We start from the raw sequence: 26673 nt of genomic DNA on the forward strand, positions 1-26673 counted from the left end.
ACAGAGGAACAAGGATCCCAGAAGGATTGTTTGGGCAATTATTGTTGAGATTTGCGCTGTCTTGAACAATGTCAAATGCTTTCGAACCAAATTGAAATGGAGTAATTCCCTTTAGCTGCACTGTATCCGTCTACGGAAGACCAGGTTAGTAGAAACTAGTCACTGAGGTTTCCCCTCAGCTTCCTGTGTGGGTTCAGGGTAATTGGGGAGCCCCTCTTAACCAGAGCTCTCCCTCGCAGGCCGTTTCTTTGTGCACGTGGAGATGGCATCTTTTTGAGGATAAAAAGAGGCATTAGACTTTGGAAGTTGAGTAATATAACCTAGATTTCATTGCTTATTGCATTTGATGGTTGCCAAGCCAAGCATTTGGTCTGTGCATTGAAGGTTTTACGCTTGTCCGTTTGTATCAGACTTTACAGTTGTCTCTTTAATAAGTAAATCACTCTCGCTTCTCTCTTGTGAAGCTGCTTTGCAGGCCTTGATCCAGGCAGCGTGCCTCAGCTTAGCAATGCCTCCGTCCAACAGACCGCTCAGGCTGCTCCGAAAAAGGCAGTCGTTCTGTCATTGATTTCTGTAGCACGTTGGTCGTGTTCGAGTTATTTGCAGTGAGAAGGAAGTCACCTCCTTGCATCTGCCTTTTCATTTCACCACAAAAGAACTGTAAATTGAGTCTTCAGTCTCTCCGTGGCCGTAGCACAAGTCCAAGGGGATTCTTTTCCCTCCTTTCTGTGGGGGTGGCTTGGGGAGAATCCTGGATGTTAAAGAGGAGCGGCGGGTGGAACTGGGAGCACGTGAAGATCTATTTTTAACTCCTTGCTGTCCGTCTGACTCGTAGTGAAATGAGATGAGGGTACCTGCTGTTGCCCCTCACCAGCGTGTGGCAGAAAGTTATGAGACAGCGCTTGTCAAGTACTCTCAAGTGCAGATGACAGATGTTTTAAAAAGTACCAGCTCTTACTGAAAAAAAAACCAACTCAGCAAACAAACAGGTTTTATCAGAAAGCCTCACATTTCAAACATATATTAAAATCCTGGTGTTTCAGCTGGGAAAACATATCCCTAGGAAGTTGTGATAATGTTGAAATGGCAGAAAAATGGATATATATTACTTTCACTTCTTCTTATGTATCCCCTCACTATGGTGTATTTTTAATACGTTTTCCTGTTCAGATTTTTAGAATCTTGAGGATTAGAAATACCACTTTTTACTTTTTATACTTGGTGGAGCCTGAGTATATCTTTGACGTTATTGCTCTTCCACGCTAAGCTATGAACAGAAGCACACTGTAGAATCTCAGGGGGGAAACTCAGGAAAACAGCATCCATTCTTGTGGTGGAGAAATGCAGGAAAACCATCCCAGCACTTCAGCCTTCAGTCACGCTGAACAGTTCCTGGGCACTGATTGGGCCTCTGCCAAATGGTTCTAACCACATGAAGCGTTCGGTACAGTATCGGCTCCTCACATTCATACTGTGTTACCCTCCCATTTTGTTTTTGTTGACAATTTTTATTATGAAGACGTGGCTAAAAACGCACTGTACTCTTCTTTGTCCTTCCTAATGAGAAGATGGTGCTTGGGAGGTGATGGCTATCTGTGCAGGAGGCTGTGGCCGACGAGACCAGCGTGTAACCGCCAGTCCTTTCCCTGCCACACACACGTGGAGATCGTTCCTTGATTTCTGACAGTCATCATTTCTAATACAGCCTGGAGCTCAACGGAGACTCGCTCTGTCAAGCTTGGGGCCATGTTTTGCATTTGTTGAAAAAGGTTTCTCTTGTGGGCCTGTTCACTGCCTGGGTGGGTAGTCTGCTGTGGTCACAGACACCCCACGATTGGAGCCGTCATCACAGATGGTTTCCCAAGGTCGCTTTTCCCTACTTTCTTTGGAGTAGCCCCCTTTTCACTACCATCTGGGGAGAAAACAATCATGGCAGGGAGAATTGACAAGAAGGGTGGAGATGACTAAGCCAAACTTTCTCTTTTTAGTTGAAGAAAGAGAGAGTCAGAAAGAGGTTATGTTCCTTGCCTGGGTCATGGAACTACTGTATTTGTGTCTTGATAGTGGCCCTGCTTTCGTTCTTTTTCACACATACAGCCTAGTAAGGCTTTTCCTGGGGAGGTTGTTGCTATGATGCTGGAGAGCTGTGAGCGTTTCGGGACTAGCTGATGCTCCTGGGTTGTCATTGGATGCTTGGGGAGGAACACAGCTGCTGTTGGTGGAGATGCTTAAGAAGCAGGATCGTGGCAAGGTTTACGTTCTCCCGGGAGCTGGCACAGCACCTGCTCTAGAAAACGGCAGTTTGATCCGGGTGATCCCAAGCTCACGCCTTGCTCTCTCTGCCGGCCTCTCAAAGTTTGGCTCTCTTGATTTTACTTCTTCAGTTAAAAAACAGACGTCACACGTCGTAATTCTGAAGAACAATGTTGCTTGTTTGTAGAATTTCTCTTGGTTGGGTGTGATCTTCATGATGGAGTTTGATTGATATGGTGGTCTGCAGGGTTTGTGTTATCATCGCTTAAACACATTAAGAGCACAGTCACGTGTGACGAAAAGTTACCACAGCACAGTTACAAAGTTAGAGGGCTTCTCAACTTTGGGGCTATTAACATTTTGGGATGGATTATTCTTTGTTGTGGGGCCTGTCTTGTGCATTGTAGGATCTTTACCAGCATCCCTGGTCTCTACCCACTAGATGACAATAGCACCCCCTCCCTGGTCGTGACAACCAGAAATAACCCCAGACATTGCCCAGTGTCCCTTGGGGAAACAAAATCACCCTTGTTGCGAACTTCTGTAGGTTAGCAGTAAATCTGAGGGGCACTGCACATCTCCAGCCTGAAGCAGATTTTCGTTAATAACGTAAAGCTTCACTCTAAGAAGCTGGAGTAAGAAAGTAGGGATGGGAGGGTTAAGTTACTAAATAATAAATATTCCTAGTCAGTGACGAAGTGGATGACAACCTAAACCCGGGGATTTCCCCTGCTGGCGTGTGGCAGGAATTCCCTGTCTCTTCTTTTTGCTCTCAGCTTTAGGACACTCCCTTTTCATAACTGCCCTCAATTCTGATTCACTTACTTTCTGTGTCCTCTCTTCTCTTCCACTCTTCTGCCGCCGTTGCTACTGGAGGTGGCGGAAGAGTCTGGACCCCTACTGCCACCTTTGCAAAAGACTGGAGCCACTGAGCTTCTTCCCGCTGATGCCCCGGCCTCATCACTCTGCCCCCGGAGAATGCACCTTGCCATTCCTCATTATTTACTTCTTGGAGTTCTACCTAGACTTCTAGGGCCTATGTAGGAAAAAGTGAGGAGCAGTTTCATATCCTACTGACTCAAGCCCTCAGTATGACGATTTTTTCTAATAGAAGCTATGCCATATAAGGTGAATAGGTCCTTTAGTACTCTTATTACATCGCCTTAGGCTAGCCTGAGATGCCAATCACTGGTTGTGACTGTGGTTCTAGAAGGACACATTCCAAATGTCAAATAGTAGGCTTCAAAGCGAATGTTTGGAACATGACATTTTAAATAGGAAGCATTGAGCGGGCTGGAAGATGAGGTGTAGTAGTTCTGCTTGCACCTGTTCCAAGTGAGTTCTTCCCTCAAACCTCAGGAGGCAGCTTAGACACCCCCTCCTTTGGGACTGTACCTTCCCATCCTACGCCCCAGCCTTGGAGGGCAGACAAGCTGGACCAGCCATGGTTTGCTTCTCTGATGTGGGAAGAAGAGGCATCAGGCGGTCTCCTTGCATTCCATTTGGACATGCTCTTGTGTATGATCTGTGCCAAGTGTACTTAGTCTGCCAAAGTTGCCAAAAGAGGGAAAGAAGAACACCTTAATCTATGGATTGAGATACCAACTGAAGCAGATCAATAAGAAAACAACTGGGATCTCAGCAGGTTCTAGAATGGGCACAAGAAAAGACAGATGTTGTACGCGTGTGCAATTAAACTAAGGGGAGTTTCAATTAATTGAAAAATAAGGACCAAAATACCTTGTTCTTTGTTTCTATATCAAATAATAAATGTTTACATCAAATTTGTCAAAGATTATTATTTTAGACTTGAAAAGTACAATGGAAAAGATTGCTACTCCAAGACTCGAAAGGGTCTTCGCTTCTGATAATCCTATCTGTATTTTCTCCCTTCCCTTCTAAATTTGTCAAATTGCATAAATTTATGTGTTCGACTGAGTGATAAATCTGTGCAAGCTAGGATATGAGAATGGTGGCCCGAAACTTCTTTTGGGAAGTTTCTAGAACATCTATACTGAGGATTTTCAAACTGGATTCAGGGTGCCCTGGAACATTTAGCAGTTTTGAAAGAGAGTATAGTTTTGGGGGATTTAAATGTGTGTGTTTTAATCACCTCTTACTATGAGGCTTCAGATCATGACAGGGGCGATGTTTAACCTCCAGATTTTAAATCGTGCACATTTAGAAGAGAGTTCCCTTTCTCAAATACTGTTACATTGCTTTCTGATTACATAGCCTGCCTTTTGTTATGGGATCACCCAGTAACACTCTATTTTCAATGTCTGTTCTTCACTAGCCCACAAGTTCCGTGAAGACAAGAACCATGGCTTTGGGAGAACACAATTGTTGTATTTTGAATGAATAATTGAATAAATAAGGGGAGGAAAAGTTTATCATGAACATTTTATAAGAAAAGCATAATGCTTTTTTTGATAGAAAAATTAAATAAAGATATTTCCCAATAATGAAGTTAAAATAAAATTTAAAAGAATATCAAGTAGTGAAGTTATGTTACTTTTTTGGAAATTTGTGGCTTTTATTTAGGAACAAAGAAATATTGTATTTTCTGGAGAAGGAGGGCGTGGCATGCCCTCCAAAAAATGTAGTGGGACATGAGTGTATAATGTCCTCCAAACCCATCAATTTTAGTCTTATTTTATAGTTAATAAACACTTTTCAGTGCCAATGTAAATTAGGACAATGATCTGGGTGAAAGAAAACTCTTGAGCTGTATAAGAAAGATTTTGATTTTGTTGCCAAATTTAGAGCAATGACCTTCATTCTAAGTGTGAAAGCATTCCATCATTGCTGTAGATGGACCTGGTTGACTCACCTCAAACTCTGTGGCCATGTGGTTCAGTCCTGCTAGTGTAGACAGTGGTAGTCAGGAATGGTTCAATATATTAACCTTTCTTTGGTTTGGCACTGGTGGTCCATTTGCCAGATCAAAATCATGAGTGGAACTGAAAATTGAGCTGCAGTAGCTGCGGGGTACTTGTATTTCTTCAACCCAAGAATCTTCCTATCTTGCCACTATGTATATATTTTCAAGAGCGTTGGTTTAGAGTCAGACTCACTGGATTAGAAAACCATTTTCAACACTGGCTGTGAGGCCATGAATAAGTTCCATAAACTCTTGGGGCATCAAGTCCTCTGTAAGGGAGGTAATAATAGCACCTGCCTCGTAAAAGATTTCATGAGAAAATACATACAAATCACTTAGCACGTTGCTGGAGCACAAAGACGCAGTAAATGCTGATGATTTTTATCGTTCTATGTGATGATTGTTTCAGACTCCATTACTATTTCTAGAGCTTTCATCTTCTTAATGTTTTCAGTAGGCCCGAACTTTTAAGCTTCCTTTTTATGAAAATCAGAGTAATCTAAACAGTCTTGGCTGCCATAAGACTATCTGCTACATCTTCTCAAGAAATTGGATAATGCTTGGCATCTACATATGAAAGAGCCTCAGTCCTAAGTCCTGCCAGACTGAGGGCAGGTGGACCCCACTCGTGGTCTGGAGCCAAATCCTATTACCAGACCTGATTTATTGCAGGCCTGATAAAGATGCTTCCTCTTGACATTCTCCTCCGCCTCATCTCTTATTTAAAACATAAAGACAAAGGGAGCTGGAAAACTTGTAAAAGAAGTATGAAAGAGCTTCTGTTATTTTTCTATTTCTCTGGAACCCATTTTATGTCATTTTCAAAGTTCTAAAGAAGCACTTTTTTCCTGATTTTTCATTAGATGAATAAAACTGGATTTTCAATTATAATCATACAACACAAACCATCACACTGTAAAACCAACATTTTTCACTTGGTATAATTTCTTGTTTACTCCTTTCAATTCAAACGTTTCCTTGTCGCATCGTGACTTTGAGGCGAGAGCAGTGTGGGGCAGGACCCCAGCCTGAGCAGCGTGAGCAGCATGGGTCTCGTCCTTCGCTGCTGAGGCTGTGAGAGGTCGGGGAGTCCTTAGGGGTCTCTTCACAAAGTCTCCTGGTGCGCTCGCTGGCCACTCAGGAATTGCCTCCTGTTGAGATGGCTGAATACAACTGATAAAAGTTTCTGAAACAGGGGACTTTTGTGGCTCCTCCTTGTCATGAGCAATTTCTTTCATCATACACAATGTAAATTTGGTTTTGATATTTCCCAAAGGAATTGTTCTCATTGCATTGATTTAAAGTCTGTTTTAAAATAAGGGATTTAAGTGGATGAACTTGTAAAGTTTTGTTCAGTTTGAAAATTCTCTGATCAGAGTTTACTTTTGCCTTTTAGTAGGTTTACTTTTACGATTTCTCCAGTTTTGTGTGATTTCTTACTGATTCCTTTTGGCTGCCCAAATGAATAAGTCAATATTAGTGGTTAGTTAATTGTTGAGAATTTGAAATTTTACTTTAACGCAGTCAAGTCATAATTATGTCTCTCCACTGTGGCCAAAATTTAATCCAGTAAAATCTTGTTAGGACATTTCTTTTTTTCAGGACCATAGTTATTAAAAGTCTCTCAACTTGGAAAATTAAACATGCTCAAATGTCTTCCATTTTGAAAGTAAACAAACTAAAACCAATAATCCTCATGGTTTTTCTAGCTCCTACATTACCTATCTTGACTGCATCATGGTTTGATCCCCTGCTTTAGAAAAGAATATCATAACCTCTTAGTCTTGAAATTCGGTGAAATCTTTTAGGTCTTTGACTTAATTTGACCTATTGTTGATTTGCGTTTGACTCTGTTTATTATTTCATTTTTTCTCCACTTGGCTCTGTGACGTTGTGACCTGGTCCCCACCTCTGTTCTCAGCCCCTTCCACGCTTCCACACACAGTCTTTGTGGCTTTCCCCAATGTGCAGCCCTGGGGCTCGTTACCCTCTGTAGCTTCCCACACTGTTTACACAGGCCGGTCCTTTCAAGTGTCACCCTAGAAGCTGATGATGCTGGAGGTCTTCCCAGCTGGATTTTTAGCTCACTTCTTTCTTCAGGTTCTATATCTATATGTCTAACTGTCTGCTTGAACATTTCTGCCTGAATGTTTGTAAGGCACCTCAAACCTAGTTTGTTCTAAAACCAAATGTACTTTACTTCCTCTCAAACTTGGTTTTCTCTCTGTCTGCCTGAGAAGCTGCTGCTGATTACACCAGATCCATTTCAGGTGTCTCCACTCTTAGCCCTCCCTTGATACCTCTGCTTGGTGTCTTGCGGGGCCCACTGTCACTTGTACCACAGCGCTTCACATTCTGCCTGCAGGCCAGGTATTCGTGGTGGTTAGAAAACACGTTTGTGTGCCTTCTGATGCCACACAGTTCCTGGGGTGTGAGGGATGCTTGATAAATTATTGTTGAATATGTGAGCAGATGACAGAAATAGTAAATCAGAGATATTGAGATAGGACGCAAAACTTTTATTTCCCTAGGCAGAAAAGTTTGTAAGTGGTTAAGTATTAAAGAGGCTTGTTTTATAGTTTTGTAAGACATGAAACCATCAGCCTTGGTGATTAGATGTGGCCCCTGAGGCTTCAGAAGGGAGGCGAAGCCTCTCTTTCCTTCCTGGACCTGGTCGACCCGGTGCTTCACTTGGCTAGAACGGAGGCTCCTTCATGGAATGGTGGCAGCAGGTGCAGTTTTTGAAGTGACTTTACCAGCTATTTCAAAAAGCACCTGAATGAGCAGAGCAGAGCTAAACTATCTAGTTGGGAAAATATTTAGGTGCAATTGTTTCCTAGATACACTTTCTCCCCGTTTATTCTTCATTCCTAAATAGGGCTCTTGTGGGTCGGGATACGGGGATGATATATACACTTCTGTCTACTTAAGGAGAGAGCAGTGAAAAATCATGATTTCGTTAACAGAGGTGATAACCCTTGCTTTCCCCTCCGTCTCCCCGCTTCCTGCCCATACTCGCAGATAAGATTGTATATCTGGGTGTGCTAGACATACCCATTAAAATTATCTCTGAATCCACTAATATTAATTTCATCCTTTGGTGCCAGTAACTTCATTACCTTGCATTGAATTAACATTAGAAAAAGTTTATTATTGGCGTCCTTGTGTTGTTAGGGTTAGCTTCTAACTAAATGGAGCAGGTATCTAGTTACCATGGATTAATCCATGGTAATTTTAAAAATTAGAAGTCTTAGCAGTGAAGACTTCTCTGTGACTGTCCTGTATTTAAGATTAAGTTCTCTGTGTTATGATGCTGGACCACCGCAGAATTATGTTATGTAACTGTTTCCCTTTTGGCGTTTGTGAAAACAAGAAACATGTTTCCGGAGGTCATCCCACATTGAGCAAAAATTTTAAATACACGAATAAAAATTCCATCTTGTTTTTTAATGCCAGCAATCCTCACATAGATTTGTAGTTTTGATGTATTTCGTAGTCTTATACTGGTTCGGTAGTCTTTTATGAGGAACAACAAACAAAACATCCTGTTTTTATAACATCCAGCACAAATCCCAGTGGAATTATTACAGAAATAGCTAAGGTTCTTCCTATATCAGTTAACAGTTTTTTTATTTCTGTTATTGAAGGTTTCTCTTCAACGTCTTAGAAGTGTGACTGAAACAAAATTGATCTGTGTCCTCAGACACTGAAGTCCTGCTAAGTGTTAGTTGTCCAGGCTTTTATAAAGAGGTTGAAGATAACAGAAGAAAGTGTGGGGCTGACCCACTCCCATTGCAAGAGTGACCATTTTAAATTGCAAATATTTGTAAAATTCTTCTTGGTCTTTTTTTTTTTTCTTAGTTCTTTCATAGTTTCATCTTTTTGAAACTTCTCAGGAATATTTTAAGTGTTTGCTGATGTTAAAATAAATGAAAATTGAATAGAAAAGATATTTTTAAAGGGTTGTAATATCGCTTTAGGACTGGTGAAAGAGCCAGAACGATGATTCAGAAGCTGAAAATAGCTCTACGTTTTATGCAATCAAGGAAAACTCTGTACCTTGGCCTTCCCCACACGGACTGGCAAGGCGTTGGATGTATCCCACCCATTGCGTGCCACCGTGGATGACATGTTGGTCTGTGACACGCCGCTGCCTGAATAGGCGTGTGCTGCTGGAAGGACACCCCTGACGTACAGGGTGGACTAAAGCTGAGTGCCCTCAACTCGTATTCCTTTCCTCTGAAAGGAGACTCACCAGGCCCTCTCTGTTCTGGTGAGTATGTATGCAACATGGCTCCTGCTCATGGCACCCTGTCACTTCAGTGGCCTGAGGGTGCCGTATTTCTCCTGACACTTGCTTCCCGAAAGGCTTCAGGACGCTCACCACATTCATCCTGGTCCCTAGGAATCGCATTTCAAGACCATGGAAGGGAGAGTGATTGATGCATTTTTCCTTTACTCTCTTACAGATGTTTTTTTTCTTTACTTTTTTTTTTTTTTTGCAAAAAGCTGTAAAATAAAGTGAGGAGGAGAAGATGATTCCCAAACTAACTCCATTTCTGTTGAGCAAGTGGGTAAACTTTTCCGGGTAGGACCTTCTAAATCCTAGAGCTGAGTCATCTTTGCGACTGAGGGTTCCATGGCTCATCTCAAGTTCTCCTTACCCAGAACGAGACTGCGTGCTGTGTCCTGTCCAATACACCAAGCTGTCAGGGTCTAAGTAACGTGCAGTGCTTCTGTAATTAAACAGAATTGATGGGAAGTATCTGGGAGGATATCAGCAATAGAACAGTGATGTTTGCATTTACATGATCCTAATTACCCCTTAGCCGTAATGCCCTGTTAAGATGAACAGGAGAGTGTCACCTCGCACTTTCCCGTATTGTTTCAGACAGTGGCTGTGAGCTGAAAATGACCAGAGTCCGTTAGCTCACATTGTGCTGTCTGCTTTTGCAGACAGAAGGCTTGGGAATATATATTCTTTTCTTTTCTTTTTCTTTTTCCTTTTTTTTTTTCTGCAAAGGAAATTAAATCACAGCCTGGCATGAGAGGGTAAGATCTCTGAGCAGACCTCCCCAGTGCTTGGAATTCAGACTCCACCACGTCCCAGTTTGCCATTGTCCTAAGGCAACACACTCCCCTGCTGCTCTTTGCGTCTTTGGCCGCTCGCCAGCCTCCCGGGGCCTCCGGCTTTGATGTGCGGAGCAGGCTGTCCTGGGGCCAGGCTGTAGTTGCCCTGGCTTGCGCAGTGCTCACCCAGAGTGCCAGGAGGGGTGTCCTGTCCCGCAGTATACATTTCTACAGCCCAAGTCATCGTCAGAGGTTTCTAACGCTCCCATGGCAAAGGGAGCCTGCCTTTGTGTCGGCCCCAAGTGGCTGCCCCCAGCCACTCAGCTTTGCCTTGCTGGCTTTTGGTGCCTGTCCTCGGGGCAGGGCCTCCCAGCCAGGGGAAGACACCGGCTCTGCCAGGTCGGCTGTCAGTCTGAAGGGCCTCCTTGGCAGGGCTCAGGGGAACCGACCCAGCGAGTTCAACAGCTTCCTCTGGGGACACAGCGCTGACCTTCACTTGATCTAGCCTGGCAGCCTGGTTAGTGAGGACCATAATTCTGGCTCCGGAAATCTTTCTTAACTGAACTGATGTCTGCCGTGGTTCCAGGCTTGTAGTTAGAAGTCTGTGCTGTTGCAAATCTAACTCTCAGAACTTCTAGTCATATTGATGGGTAATTCTAAAAGCAGGTGGACGAGTAAGCACAGAGGATTGTAATGACAGATGCTGAGGAAGGAAAAACGAGACTCTGCCTTATAGCTGACCGAAAGCCCAGACTCAAACAAACCAGAGGGGGAGAGAGAGAGAAAGAAAGAGAGAATTACTCATTGATGATCTGCTTTCAGAAGGGCCAATTTGATTCAAATAGAAATCGCCTCAGAAAGCTGAAAGCAGATCATACCTTGCTCGAGTTCAAGTGACACAGCCCCGTGCACTGTGTCTGAATAGGATCAGTAGTGGCACAGCTCCGGGAGGAGCAGTTTCTTGCTTCTGTTCTGGTAAAACCCATTCCCCAAATACATCTTTCACCAACCATTATTTGTCTCTTTGTATTAAGTTTTTATAATGTCCCAGGTTTTTTTTTGTTTGTTTGGCTTGTTTTCATAAAGTAATTCTTTCGCTAATGAGAACACTTTTCATTTTGGGCAGCCTGGTATGAAGAAGGTTGTTTTTGCAGTTGTTGGGGAGTGCAGCCCGCATGATCCCGTGACCTAGTTAGGGGAGGACACCTGAAAGGTTCAGAGTAGAAAGGGGAAGAGACTTGCAGAAGACGAGCCTCTCGGGGTCTTTTTGGGGCAAGCCTGTTTGCATTCTCTTGAGTGCCTGGCAGCCATTCACGGGTAACAGGTTAGCACCCTCATATTAAGATCTTTTTCTTGTCATTCATGAGTCTTTGCACGTGAGTGTGTATTAGATTGGGGGGGTAGGTAACTCTCTTGGCGCATCCTGAATACCACAGCCTTATTTAGCACGGCTCTAGAGATGCAAGCGGCTGGGATCTTCAAGTGTAGATGCTTTGAAATTGCAGAGATTTGGCATAATCCACTGTCTAAATTCTGTCTTCCAGCAAGCCTCAAGAAGTCTTGTAGGACAGAAACGTGGAAGGGATGGTAGCTGTGGTTAAACCATAGTCATAGCATTTAACCTTGACATGAAATGTAATATATGCAAGTATTCCATATATCCTTTCTTTCTGCTTACAATAGGGTAGTGAAGTTGATATTTCCAAAGACGGAACCGGAACTCAGTGAGATTGTTGACTTGACCCAGGAATGCTAAAATGTACTGTTTCTCTTTCAAATGCTTCCTTTCCCTCCTGCAGCTTATAGGTATCCTCACTTCCCTATAATTTTCTTCAGTAAAAAAAAGTTGAGATTGAATTTTCATGTTTATTGGACCTTTGCAATCCTCTGTTCCTTTTCTGTTCATTCCATTGGGCAATATATCCAACATATTGTGGGCTCACAGGAAAAGCTCCCTAAGGAGATTAAAAAAAACGAAGGTATAATTCATTAATAATTTCATTCTGTTTCTGGATGTGTTTTCTTCCCATTGTCAGCCAGTGTGGGAGGAAAGGGAAGAATAATATTGGAGCCGAGGGTGTTGTGTGGGCATGTGCCATCCAAAAGTATCTTATAGGAGAAAAGAGTGTTCATTTTTATAAAAGTAAAATTCAAACACTCTGGATAACAGAAGATTATTAATTCTATTGTAGTGAAAAGTTATATTCTAATGCTGTTAAAATTGTTAATCATTAGAGACATATGTTAATCAAAGGGATGCATAAATATATATACAAAAATGGTAATTTTGTGCTACCAGGCTGAAACCTAAAATGTCACTAACACTGTTGCTGTTGCCAATGGAGAAAATCTGCATAAGACTAGGACAAAACTGCCTGTTTCTTTACTGCCCTGGAGCAGCATTATAATTCCCAAACCTACAAATATTAAACAAGGTCAGAAGCTCCCTTCATCTGGCTAAAAGTGAATTCTGGTGAAAAGTTTTGAATGAGGAGCCAGCCTGGTCATATAATGGTTAAGTTCGTGCATTCTGCTTCAGTGGCCTGGGGTTCACAGGTTCTGATCCCAGGCTTGGACCTACACACTGCTCAGCTCAACAAGCCATGCTGTGGTGGCCTCCCACGAGGAAGAACTAGAAGGACCTACAACTAGGATATACAACTGCGTCCTGGGGCTTTGGGGAGGAAAAAGTTTCAAATGGTAATATCTACAGCCACAAGGAGGTGCACTGTAGTTTTCCCATGTTGAAACTCCAGACACTTCCTTTTCTGGTTCCTGCTCCTTCTCTGTCCACATCCTCCCAACCTGGGGCCTTATCAGGTCCGACCTCTTCTATGAAACCATGTGCCATTATTCTAGCTGTTACTGAACTCTTGCTCTTCATTATTAGATCCATTATTAGACTCCATTATTAGAGTCGTCACCACGCATTTTAGCAATTAGCACTTAATTTTTTAAGAATAATTTTTTATGTGTTGGTTCAGAGCTTATGTTATTATATACTTTACTGTCTCCTGTAACAATTAGCACTGTGTTAGGTACCTTGCCAATGTTCTTAATTGGTTGATTGTTACTTCTGTTGTCTAGCTATGAGTAAATCATTGTTACCGCCTTGCTTCTCAAAGTGTGGGCCTCAGACCCGTGCATCAGCATCACTGGGGAACTTGAACAAGTTGGCCCCCACCCAGACCTGCAGAATCGTAATCTACATTTTAACCAGCTCCTCTGGTGACTCACACACGTTGTTAAAGTTTTCATAGCCGTGTTGAGGAAGCTCCCTCTCCCTGGAAGGACCCGGTGAACCTGCAACTCTCCCTTTACGCCAGTGTAGTGTGGGAGTGATTTAAGAGTCTGGTTGTAGCAGAATGAAGTTGCCTGCTCTTACTGTGACAATGAGGTTGTAAATTTAGTCTTAACATAGAAAAGGTAAGAAAAAGTTTAAAAGTGGCCAGAGGCCCTGTTTAAGTCATCAGGACTGTATTCGTATAATGATTCAAGACAACCACTAGATCCAAATCATTAAAATCCCTTGAAATGGCTTCTTTTAAAAGTCTCAAACTGAGGAGCAAAAAAGGATGATTTCCTTTCCTTAGTTACCTTATTATTATTTTTTTTATTTTTATATTTTTTGCGCTTGAAGTGCTTACACCCACTCAGCTTGCTATTTTGAACTCTGGAAAAGAAAGTTTGTGGGCATCTTGCAGTCTTTCAGGAAACGAGGCTTGGATTAAATATTTGCCACATTTTCTTTGTGTTTCTTTCTTCCGGGAAGGTGGAGAAGCACATTGCTCAGGCTTTCACTCAACTTGACACAGAGTGTGACTTTCAAAGTGTGGATGAAAACAGCTTCCGCCCTTCTTGGACGACCTTCACACAGATGTTTCTGACTTTTTTCCCCTCCTGTTTCTTCTATTTGTCCTCTTTTTCCTTTCACCATAGTGACTAGAATTCTTCATGTACCACATCGGTTTTGTAAAATATGATTCCTTGAGAGTACCTACATTTGTTAAATCGGATAAGAAAACACATGGATTTAATTAACATGTACGACAATATGTAGACTTTTCTCCGTCAAACTTAAGCTTAAAATATTTTATTATAATTTTAAGTCATTTACATTTCTCTGTTTGTTTTTCACTATCTTTGAATCCAAACCTATTTCACAGATGGCAGACATAAAAGACGTTGGTTGGGAGGGAGCGAAGGGGGCGTATTAAGTAATCCCAGCCATTCGGCCGTCTTTTAAATGAACTCAGGGCTTTGTGTTGTAAATATGCTAAGAAAATAAACTGGTTGCATTTGATATTATTTTGTGGTGCTTGTGTTGCATACATAGAGTTAATTTCATTTTTGTTGAGGCAATTAAGACTTAAAATACTTGTCTTCTGTTTAATCGGTGTTCGCCTGCTTATAAAGGATATTACTCAGGGAACTTTGTGAGGAATTAACACAATTTAGTTGCTGGACCTGAGGAATGAAGTATTTCTAAGCAAGTGAAATGGAAATGAGGACAGGCAGAACCTGGAGACTTGTAGAATGTAAATGTTTATTGAATATAAAAGTTAAATGTAATAAATGTAGAGATGCATTATGATATACTATGGTTTTCTTTTTTACATGGGAATACAAAATATTGAAAAGATTCTTATGTATGTGATTCAACACAGTTCTATTCAAACTCCTAATGGGAATGTGTTTGGGGTATGGGTGAATATGGAGGGCAGATAATACACTTAATCAAGTAATATGATCTGGGAGTAATGGGTGAGAATTTCACAAGTGTACACGTACACATAAGGAATATGTATCAGGAATGTTTGAGAAAAGAGGACAAGGAGTGGAATCTCGCCCCACTGTGGATTCAGACATACTGGAAAGACAGCGACAGTAATTCACACTGCCTAACAGGTGCACACCAGGGTCACGTGATAATGCACATGGAAAATACCTCACAATGCCAGTCACATAACGTTTACTTGGTCTGAACAAACGTTCCATTTTAAATGTGTAGATCAACGTAACAAAATGGAGAACCCAGAAATGGACCCACTGTAATACAATGTATACGTAAAATATGGTATCACAAGCTTAGTAAATAGTATTGTGGATCACTTTGAATTTGTCAAAAATAGCTGAATATGTACCGCACACTATGGATCCAAATATATGCCAGATATGTTAAATGGTTAAATATCTAAAAATAAACTTAAAGGACAATTTGTAAAACAGTTAATATGTATATCATATTAAATGGCCATTGAAATTCTTAAGAAAAAATAGGACGTAAATGCATTCAAATTATATAAATAGATAATTTTTACATTAAAGATGAAAGACAGTAAAGTTAATAATTAATAAAATTATTTTTAAATGGGAAAGTAATTATGGTCACCATTAAAATAAAAAAGCAATCTGGAAGTACCATTTTACATTTAATAAAGCCTCAAAAAAATTTAGTCACAGGATGGTGAGGAAGTTTGGTGAAGGTGGAATGCTCATATATCACTGGTGGCTTTATAGGTAATTTCCAATCTTTTGATGTGAATTTGGCTATAATGTGAAGTCTGCAAAGATATTCATACCCTTTGATTTAATCCTATTTCTGTTAATATTTTAAGGAAAAGATAGTATCCCTTGTGTTAAAAATAGATGAGAACATCTGAAACGTTCCCACATACAGGAGTGATTAAGGAAATGGCTAAGCATGCTAATGCTATGGAATATTATGTGGCGAGTAAAACTGAGAACTGTGTGAACTACATGGAAATATAAAATGCGTCTGTGAAATGTTAAACTAAAACATTAGAATGCATAATTATGTGTACATTCTGAGGGCATGCATGTGAAAATATGCTTTCATAAGGGAAAATAAATACTAGATTAAAATTTTAAAAAGTGAAAATAATTGTGTTTGGGTGGTGGGATTAAGGGTATTTTTCTGGTTAAAAATGTCTCCAAGGGCTGGCCCAGTGGTGCAGCAGTTAAGTTTGCGAGCTCTGCTTTGGCAGCCCAGGGTTTGCAGGTTTGGATCCCAGGCATGGACCTACTCACCACTCATCAAGCCATTCTGTGGGCAATGCCCCATGTACAAAGGAGAGGAAGATTGGCACAGGTGTTAGGTCAGGGCCACTCTTACACACACACACACACACACACACACAAACAAAGTTATCTTCAATGTTATGTATTTATAAGGAAAAATAATATAAATGACTAAGTAGGGAGAAAATAATATAAATGGCTAAGGAGAGCAACTAACTCTGGCCATCAGGGCACTGCTTTCCAGATGTTATTTTGGAGCTCTGCCAAAATATATGAAGATATCTTGGTATGTAACAGTCACAAGGTGTTTTTAGTTTCCTTATTCTCCTTGGCCAGTTTTTTGCTAGGTTGCAAAGAAGCGAGTTGATTCTAACCATGATGAGGAGGGTGGCATGGAGCCTATGGTGTTTGTGGGTCTGTTTTCACTCACTTTGCACTCATTTCCTTCCCATCCTAAATGGAAAAGCATGTTTAATGTTGTCGGTGCTCAATAAACTCCTCCTAAATATTATTGAACTTTTGCCTGTGGGAGGCAAAGAAACTCACTGGAACACTGGTCAGAAATCTGCCTGCTAGTTACATGACCTTGAGTAAGTGACTGTGCCCTTTGGGCCTCAGTCTCATCCTCAATAAAGGAGGGTGTCTGATGGCCATAAAGGAGTAGTCCAGGGCTATAAGACATTATAATTCACGAGCTGACTCCAGGGTCCCATTTCCTACTGTAAAGTGCTCCAGAAAGGATTAATTTACTGTGTTCACTGTTGGAACAGATTGGATGCTAAAGTGTTCCCGGGGAGTGTCCTGGTCCCCTCAGGGAGCGTGATTCCTGTATACTATATGGGGTAAACCATTCACCTGCAGAAAGTCATTCAAATCCCGCATTGCCTGGCCATCTGATTTGTTATACATTGGTAGCTGGAGTAGACCAATTGGTGGGGAGCGTGATCAAACATTAGCTAATGATAAATTACACCATTGTTTAGACCATGTCATTAAAAACAAAGTTCAGATGTAGTTAGATTTTCTGATGGAGACAAAATACCACTGATTGAGGTGTTTTTCTGTCCTGGTGTGGTGAGGCAGGCAATAAACACAAATTGAAGGGAAGGATGTCTAGCTCCACTACTTTCAGCAGGGAATAAAATTATGCGAGGTGTTGCACTACTCGATGGTGCAGAAATTGCAGGGACCCTATTATCATATCTCAGGTGTCGTTCTTCACTTCCAAGGAAATGGACGTTTCTAAAGAATGTTGTATTGTGGTTTGTACACATGAAACTTACCTGTTACACAGGCAACAGATCCATATCTTCTGTGCTAATTAGGGCCAGTCACTTAACTGAATCATCCATATAGGTAACTAATATATTTTGTACGTAATGCTTTTGAAGTTTGATATGAGGTGCCCATACCACCACTGAGAAATTCCTAAGTAATTTGAAATCGCTGACCACTCAGATAAGCAGAGTTAAGTTGAAACTAGAGCATAGTTCCTATATTATAAGTGAAAAACCTTTTAAGATACTGGCTTAGTGACTGGCCACACTCAAGAAATTTAAGTCCTCTTAGGAGGCAAAAACTACATAACTTAGGAAAACTACTCTACCTAAGAAATAAACACAGACAGAGAGGGATGGTAGATCTAGATTGTGGGACAGGTCAGTTTCGCGTTACATGTTGAAAAATTGGTGAGAAAGGATTCTTAAGAATCTTCAAGTCGTTCTGCATTATGAGGGGACGCGCCCTCCCTCTTTCTTGGAAAGTGACTAACATAAAGATAAGTTGTTGAACAGTGTACCAGCACAAAACCATCATGGCAGGAATTCAGAGATGATATTACGAAGCTAGCTACCAAACATTATTTGAAAGAACCTTTGTAACTCTTTCAGAAAAAGGCCTGGAAAAGTACAAAAATATTTTGCTGCTCGATATTCAAATGTGAAAAGTGTGTGTGTTGTACCATTTTGTTTAGGTGCTTATATTTGTTGATCCAGCATAATTTAAAATAAACAAATTGTTTGACGTTTGTCTTGTCATATTTATGGCGAGAACCCTGGAATAATATTTAAAACTATTTATCTCTGTGAATGAAGTCTTTTGAGATCATATCCAAATGAGTTTCCTAAATAACTATTTTTTAAATGGGAATAAGACTAGAATCGAGACACAGGTTGTCTTGAAAGTGAAAATATATTTCCCATGACTACTGTGGATTTCTACTTAGTATATATAATTATTGCTATTTGTCTTCTCCATTATTAGGAATCTTTTTGTTTTGTTTGTTTTGGATTTTTTTTGAGCATCTACCTTCTAACAGTTTTTTTTTTAGACTGAGATAACTATCAATTAATTTTTCTAACATGTATAGTGGGTTTGGGGAGTAACAGTATGTGCCTAATTCTAAATTGCATAGTAAAAATCATGTGTTTGTGGCCTTAGGATAGATTTTTGAACTTTCACTTGAATATAGTTGTGTTTGATGTTCTGGGATTTTAAAACATACTAAATCTGCCCTGGGGGGTACCATATTCAAGAGTAGCTGGGAGCCGTCCAATATTCTCTCTCCCTCCTCTGCTCACTCCCACCCCCCAGCAACTCATTTCTTTTAGGAGCTCATCAGTTGATATATAGCTTGCTTTCTCTCAAACTTTCTCTTGGAACTGAGATAATAATTTTAATATTCGAGCTTCAGAAAATGTGCGCCTACTGATAAAATGAGTAGAACGAACTGATATTATTTATAAATCGAATTAAACTGTTTATGAGTCTTTTGCAGAGCGGGAGACAGGGTATAGCATTCTAAGAATGATTTGAAAATTCATGCTGGTGAATTTTTTGCAAATGATCTATCTAGGTATTAGTTTATATTCCTCAACAGAGATTGCATGTAGCTAGGGCTTAACAGTTTTGAGGAACTGCAACCTACGCATTGTCGTTGCATCAATAAATTAATAAGAATCAATGAGTCAAATTCCAAAGCAATCAGTTGCATCTTTTTCTCATCTCTAATGTCACATATCCTAACTGACATTATCTAGTCATCGTTTCTATGTGCCAATTAGCACTGAAAATAAACTCTTCTGATCTCACACTTTTGTGTTATTTTATTTTTTCCTCTATGCTTGAACATTCATTTTACCCCAAAGTGGAAAATTTAATTTAGTTGGCAGATGCTTTTGTCGTTTTGTAGTCTTAAACAGCATAGTAACTTAGGAGAAGATATGGTAATAATCTTGATTTGATTTCTGTGTTATTAATGTATAGATCATATGATGCTACTCTGGTTTAAATATTATTCTTTTTTGTTTCTTTTTCTTTCCTCATTAGGTGGAGTCTTTGAATTTTTTAAAAGACAATGATAATCAGATCTACTTGAAAAATTAAGCAAATTGATTTGGTTGGAACACTCTTTAACCAATACTTTAACATTCAGCCTCTGGGTAAGTTGAGTCAAGTGTTTCCTATATGGCTTGATTTCAAAATTATTGGAAAAATCTCTCAAGCAAAATACTTAGCTTTATGTGATATTTTGACAGTAATGATTTGAGGTCCTCAAAACCTGTGAAAGATGTCTGGGATGCTATCTAAATGAAAATGTTCATAAGTCTTACCACTTTTATGGGACTATCCTGATGAGGAAGATGAGATTAGAAAATGTAATCACTTATAGTTTGAAACCAGATCCTTTAATTTACTATTTTAATGATTATTTGCTTATTGTAATCTTGAGATAATGTGAGAATATCCAATTATACTTTTAGTGAGATATTTGCGTGTAGCTGTACTGTATTGTATCAGATGCAAATCTAAGGTATAATGACCATTTTCAGTAAATTAGTAACTCCTTATTTTAGACCGTTCTCTTTTTACAGAAAGCTGAGTTTCCGTGGTAAGAATAGAAATCTTAAGGACTTGTTCAATTCAACTTCCTTGTTGCACTGTGTTGCTGCAGAAAGCTCTTGAGGTAGAGAACACTTACCCAGGAGGAGTTTAGGCTTGTAGCAAATTGTTGGTGCTGCCAAGACAGAATTTAGTGGGAACAGGACTTTGGCTACTGTTAAAATGTCACTGTAGTAAACCTGCTCAGTCAAACAGATTTTTGGCATCAGAAGTCTAAATGATACTGACTTTAGGGTTTGGTAATTTGTTTTTAATCCAGGCAAACTCATGCTTTAATTAACTCTTTACACAGTAACAGAAAAATTGGGAAAAATTTTACATTCCTAGTCTATTCGACAAGACTTGAGTTTCTGATATCCTAAATGTTATTCATGATTCTAACTTGTGCAACTTGTTACTTAATTATTCTCTGAATAAACTGGAGCTATTTTAAAACCTGGTGAGTGATAACGAATGAGAGAAGCAAGTGTCTAATCATTTGGGAAGCCGACTTCGAAACCAAGTGTCTGCTTTACCTGTGGGCATCTTAAGACGTGATGTGGTGAGGTGGTTTTCAGGGATACTGTTGCATAGCTTATTCACTGCCAACAGCTGCCTTAGCGTGTCTAGAGTAATTTCCCTTGAGGCCACTGCCCTGCGACTTGATTTGTTAGTGTAGCTTTTGAGCACCCAGTGAATGTAGAAATAGCAAGTGTGGAAAGCCCGGGAATCTTTTCATTCTGCCTGGAGGGTTCGTGACCCAAGATTTATTTGTGACCAATAATTTCCATTGTTATGGGCACATGGTGCCATTTGGAAAAATCTTTGGATAATTAAAGGGATATAAGGCAGTTAGATGAAAAACCCATCAGGAAGAGAAATGTTAAAAAAAAGTTTCAAAAGCAAAGCCTTAATTTCTTCAATAGCTATAATCGCCGTTAGAAGATGAAAATTAATACTCTGAACCACTAACTTAAATGTGTTTGTCTGCCACATTTAATTTTCCGTCTACTCACAAGGTTGGCTTTTACAGTTATTCCCAAAGTGCCCCACAGTGTTACAGTTACATTTGGGTTGATGGGACTCAATTTAAATTATGTTTGGGAGACTATTCCGTCAGCGCCTCCTGAGAATGGACATGGTGTGGACACTGAGTGCATCTGGCGTTCTCCTTGCTTCTCGCACAGTGTGAGTTGTGGGCGCCTTTGGTTAAGGCAGCTCATTGGGTCACTGTGTTTTAAAATAATAAATTTTTTTAGTGTAATAAGGATGTTACTTAATTCATAAGATTATGTGAAGATTAAACTCCTGGCAGGTAGTAGGGGCTGGTACCTAGCAGTGATCTATGGTGATTACTAGTGGTAATAGTAGGTGTAATCATTGTTTAAACTTAACAGTATTATATTTTATTAATCACGTGACTAATTCTTTAGCCTGTCATTGTGGGCATAACTCATAGAGACGAGTGCATTTTCTCGATTAAACCAAACACTTATTTTGGTAAAGAAACACTTCATATGAAATTGGTAAGTTTTCGTGAGGTCTATGCCACATAAATCAACAACCTCTCCATGACTTTCTCTCTCAACCTGGCCATATGCAGTAGGCCAAGCAAGAATATTTTTTTCAAATATTAAATTTTTTAAATTTGCCCAATTTTCCCCACCCCAAATTGGTAGTAAATAGAAAACAGTTTGCAAAATAAGAAAGCAAAACCCTCACCATTAAGAACTATATCCATTTTTTTGGTACTTTTTGTAAAAGACAATAAATATAAATTATTTTATCTTTATAATAATGTTGCTTTTGATGTAGTACCATTTTCCTTCAAGTAGTCAATGGTTTTGTCAGGTCTTGACATCATTCGTTTTATGGCAATATTAGCTGGACTAGGCATCTTTAGCCATGTCCTCAGATTTCTATTCTCAATGCATTGGCGGTAATTATTTAAGAATTATGTAAGTGACATTTCTTTTTTTAAGCTGAGGAAAGATAAGAAGGAAGGTGAAAATTGTTAACATTCATTGGGCATATTCTGTTAGTCAGGTTCTGTGCTGTTGGTGCTTAATCTTTTTAAAGTAAGAATTAAGAATCTAGATTCATATGAGGAAATTGGGTTTCAGAGCAGTAATTAATTTGCTGAGAATTATATAGTTATGATAGTAATTTTTGGAGTCAGAAGTTATTGAATTCTTACTTTAAATTTAGGAAACACAAAATATGTAATTCTATGTTCTGTGCAAATTGCTGCATTTGGTGATTTCCCCAGATTCGTTGTTCATCCATCCCTCTGCTACTTTCTCTTCTGATATGCCTTTATATGTTTTTGGAGTGTTTTTTTGGGTCATTACTTATACCAATATGGAAAATAAAAGTGAGGAAAACTTTTAATCTATTCTATTTGGACATATTTTTGTGGGTCTTATAAAGATTTGATAAGGTTGCAAATTAGATCTACTCTCCGGTCTCTATGACCGGGTATAACTTTTCCTGCTGTGCAGAGTGGACCTATGAGCTTCAATGTATCGCAGCCTTCAGAATGTTTCCTTTTGCATGGGGTTATTTTTCTAGCTTTTCTGATACATCCAGTTCTTCTGTTTGGGTGCCTCGTATTTTAAGGCAACTGAAGAGGGTATCAGAATTTATGACTGAGGATTTCTGAGCTGACGTGAAACCTCTGGACTCCGACTCCTTCCAGGGACTGCTGTTTCCTTTGCTCTTAGAGCCTGTGGAAGGGAGCCCTTTACTGTGAACTTCTTGGGCTCCCTGCTTTCATTTTTCCAAAAGTCTTTTCTTACCCTCTTCTACACAGCTTGATGCTTCCTACTTTGTTCTTCAAGCACCTCACTCGGTTATACCTTCCTTCATTCATGTATTCAATACCTTTACCCCTTCATTTATTCAGCATCAATCCATGAACGTTAATTAAACCAGCAGTATGAGCAATGCATGTTTTGTTTCTTGAGCATTCTGTAGCCATCTGAAAACTGACTGAGGCTTGCTTTTATATCATTTCATAGTATTCCCTTCTGTCTGTCTTCCTGTCTCCTTACTTTAGCTTGTGGTATAGGATGTCTGTGTAGGAGATCCTCTCATCTTTTACTCTCCATACAAACCCTACACAATGGAACTTGGTAATCATACACCTTGTTACTATGAAGATGTGAATTACCATTTGCGTAATGCTTTACAGTTTGCAAATGGCTTCCATGTTACAGTCTCTCATTTAAGGCAATGACTGTTATGTAGATATTACTCACATTTTATTATGTGTAACAGGAAGCAGAAGCTCAGGGGTTTTCAACTGAGTGATTTGCTTAAATTTATAGCACCAGTTAGTCATGAGCAAGAATTCAACCCTGCCTCTCCCAACGTCTCACAGCATGTCATTCACCAGCAGGTCATCGGTTTAGTTACCGACAGTGTTCAAATATCCCAGCTTTGTTGAGGCAGTCACTGTATTCTGTTTCATATGATTCATACATGAAACAGAAGCCATACTGGAGTTTGAGGGCAGAATCAGATCTCATAATTTTAGGGAATCTTGGAGGCATCTTTACCTTCCTTGATGATACAAACTGTCAAGTTCACCCCATCACTCCTCCTGCTCTGAGAGTCACTTAAACTCCAAGCAACATCCTTATGGATCAAGAATGGCCTTTGGAGTTCTGATTTCCTTGGCAATTATAGTTTTCACTATAAATTACTAAATTGGATATTGGACAAAGCCACCCAGTTGGAGATCTTTATTTTTGAATCTGCTGTCACATTGACTTCTCATCCATGAATTGCCAAAAGACTAACTTTGCATTTTCTACCTCATCTACTATTTGGGTTATTGGTTAATGTGCTTTCCTGATATCAGAGTCTGGTTAATTCCTTTATTTTAGTATTACTTATCTTCATGTTTCATCTCATTTTCTCTCTGAATCCCCTTAACACTTATACTTCTCTCTTTTCACTCTATGTATGTATTTTTGTGCTTGCTTTTTGTGTTAAAGTAGTTCTGTGAGATTTTTATCTCATGCACCACCCTGTAAGTGGCCTGAGGGCAAAGAGTCTGACTTTATTTTGTTGGTGTCCTCTTCGACCTTGAATATGGTGATTGAAAATATAGTAGATATTCAATAAATATTTGTTGAATTTAATAAAAATATTTGGTTATGAGTTTTCTTTTAATAATCATTTTGGGGACTGCACCTTGATACCTGAGCACAGATTGATTTTAATCATATTAGTGAGATGAATCAGCAAGTCTGATACTTATGAAACATCCAGAGCAGGTTCATAAGAACAAATGTATGTGTTTTTTAGTGTTCTTTTTGAATGCAAAAAATTCTTCTTAAAGTAAAATAATGACAGTCCCCTTCCCTGCTCAACAAAACAAAACAAAAACCCCTCCATTCCCCTGACAAGGACACTTTATTGTCCTTATCTTGACGGTGGGAACAAAAACAATTGGCCTCTGAAGAGATTTAATAAGATAAAATAAAACGTGGCCTTGGATTGTTATGGCTTCCTGGGAGATACAGGTGTGGATGTGACATGTCTGTGGAGCACAATTGTCTGACTTTGGGACTAAGGGTGTACATTTAATTTGGCCTGTGGTGGTGGGAAGCCCCTGAAAATTTTTGAGCACTAGAGATGCAATGTGAGCTGCACTTTAGGAAGCTGAATCTGGCTGGGCTGTGCTGGATGGCATGGGGGTAGAGGTGAAGGTTCCGTGAGTGGGCGTAAGAGTCCCTGAAAGCACAGAAGCCATTTAGGAGGGAGTTGCCTTAATTCGCACGAGAGCTGTCACCTCCTGTCGTGCCCTTTGCCTCTCCTCCCACGCTTCATCACAGACGAGAGCACTGTTGAGAAAACTTTAGTGAACACTTGAATCCCAGGTTCAGAGAATTCTCTGCGACTTACCTTCCTCCAGTCTCTTCCTCAGTTCCTCACTCCTCAGGTTTTGCATCTTGGCGCCCTTGTGGCTACTTTCAGCTCCAAGTGTTTTCCTTAAGGCTTTCCTGATACTTGCACAGGTTAGTCCCTCTGATGATTGTCCCTGGGTTCCATATACACAAGGGCGTCATGCCTAGACCTGTCCCTTAGAGATTTGCCAGTCAGGCCCAGAGTACCTTCTGAGCTCCCGACTTTGTGTGTTGTCGGGGGCCTGAATTGGAGTGGTGGCAGTAAGGATTGACAGGACACAGATAGAAGGAGGGAGAGTGTGCAGGAAGCCAGTGTAGGACTGCCTGATTGGGGATAGGAGGCGTTTGTGTGTGTATGTGTGGTTGTGTGTGCACTTCTGGGGGTGGGGAACAGGAGGAAGCTGTCAATGATGACACAGGCTTTGAGCTTGGGAGTTTGAATGTAACTTTTAATAGAAAAAAGGAAGTAAAGAGAGAAGCTGGTTTGGGTAGTAGGATGATGAATTTGATTATATACCAGTTGAGTTTGAGATAAAAGTAGATAAACAGCATACACTTGACTTTTCTTTTTCATGAGGGTTTATAGTTGGAAATACGAATTCACGGGAAGCCTTGAGCCTTCTTCCTCTTTTTTTGCTGTTCTTCCAGCTCCTTAAATATTTCCCAAGAGCTTAGGATGGTTTTAGGTTTTCTCGACTTTACCCCTGCCAACCTCCCCCCAAATGCACCTCCTCAGGAACTTGTATACTTGTCAGAGTACTCACAGCAGCCAGAAGTGTGCCTTTCAGCCTCCTAAAATAAGACTTAGGGGAAAAATAGCTATCTTTTCCTTTTGAGGAACATGATCATTGTCATCTCACGACTTGCTGAAATAGCACAGGGAAGGAACATTTTTTGGCAGGCTGCAAAATCTAGGGAATGCGCGAACACATGCACTTCTCCTTTGCTATGATGTATTCAATGGAGGCAGTCTAGTTCAGGAAAGCAGGGGGATTTTCACTTGAGCACTAAAATGGAAAAAAAATGTATCAGCCATTTGAATCTAAAGTTGTTCTCTCAATTGCTGATATTTCTCACAACAGAATCCTTAGGTTCTTAAATTTGATGGTAGCAATCAGTTGGCTGGTTCCAGTGTAATCCACCCCATTCCCATCCACTGAGGAGTTTTTGAATTTCAGAAGAGATACTCTTGATTAAATCAGTGTAAGAGCATATAATGATCCTGTAATTATCATTTGCCATTACCGTGTGTGCTAATGATTAAAGCAAACATTTAATAACTATAGGGCAGTAAATATATTTTAGATCTTGAGCCATAAAAAGATTTCCATTAACAGAATGTTTTGTGCACAAATAAATTATTCATTGACTGTAGCAGAGCTTGATTCTGTCATCAGTCTTCAGTGGAAATTTTGAGAACACCAATCATCGCAGATGCCAACACTAAGTTGGCTTGAGCCCTCATCGTTCTTACATGGAACCTGAGCTTTTTTGGCTATTTGTAAAAGCTTTAGTTTGGTTAAATTCAATGAATATTTATGACATTTCTGCCATATGCAATTTAGTGTTCTGGTGGTTGGAGGAATACAATGATGTGCAAGTCTGCATTTTAGCTTCAAGTTGCTTATA

The 26673-nt window shown here is 40.1% G+C and overlaps 1 protein-coding gene across 5 annotated transcripts in view; it reads left to right on the forward strand.

Annotated features, from left to right (window-relative positions):
• Positions 1 to 26673, forward strand: part of HIVEP2 (HIVEP zinc finger 2) — a 183016-nt gene that overhangs the window by 84060 nt on the left and 72283 nt on the right. For all 5 annotated transcript variants that reach the window (XM_046669002.1, XM_046669005.1, XM_046669004.1 and 2 more), the window contains one exon: positions 19577 to 19689. The gene's annotated coding sequence lies outside the window, so the exon portion shown is untranslated. The remainder of the gene's footprint in view (positions 1 to 19576; positions 19690 to 26673) is intronic.

This window comes from Equus quagga, chromosome 8, assembly GCF_021613505.1.
Source record: "Equus quagga isolate Etosha38 chromosome 8, UCLA_HA_Equagga_1.0, whole genome shotgun sequence".
Lineage (NCBI taxonomy): Eukaryota > Metazoa > Chordata > Mammalia > Perissodactyla > Equidae > Equus > Equus quagga.